Source organism: Eimeria mitis, genomic scaffold, assembly GCF_000499745.2.
Source record: "Eimeria mitis Houghton genomic scaffold, Emh_scaff1887, whole genome shotgun sequence".
NCBI classification, from domain to species: Eukaryota; Apicomplexa; class Conoidasida; order Eucoccidiorida; family Eimeriidae; genus Eimeria; species Eimeria mitis.
In genome coordinates this window covers 3,575-3,815 of record NW_013570209.1, presented here as the reverse complement: position 1 = coordinate 3,815, position 241 = coordinate 3,575, and positions in this window count along the sequence as shown.

The following is a 241-nucleotide window of genomic DNA, read 5'->3' as shown; positions in this document are numbered from 1 at the left end:
CTGCAGCGGCGAATGAGGAGCAGCAGCAGCAGCTGCTGCTGCTGCTGTTGTTGCTGCTGCTGCTGCTGCTGCTGTTGCTGCTGCTGCTGCTGCATGTTTATCTGGAGCAGCAACCGTAGCTGCTGCTGCAGCTGTATGTGTTGACGAATTTTTGTTTGCTGCCGCTGCTGCAGTACCTGCACTTCCCGCTGCTCCAGCAGCAGCAGCAGCAGCAGCAGCAGCAGCAGCAGCAGCAGCAGCA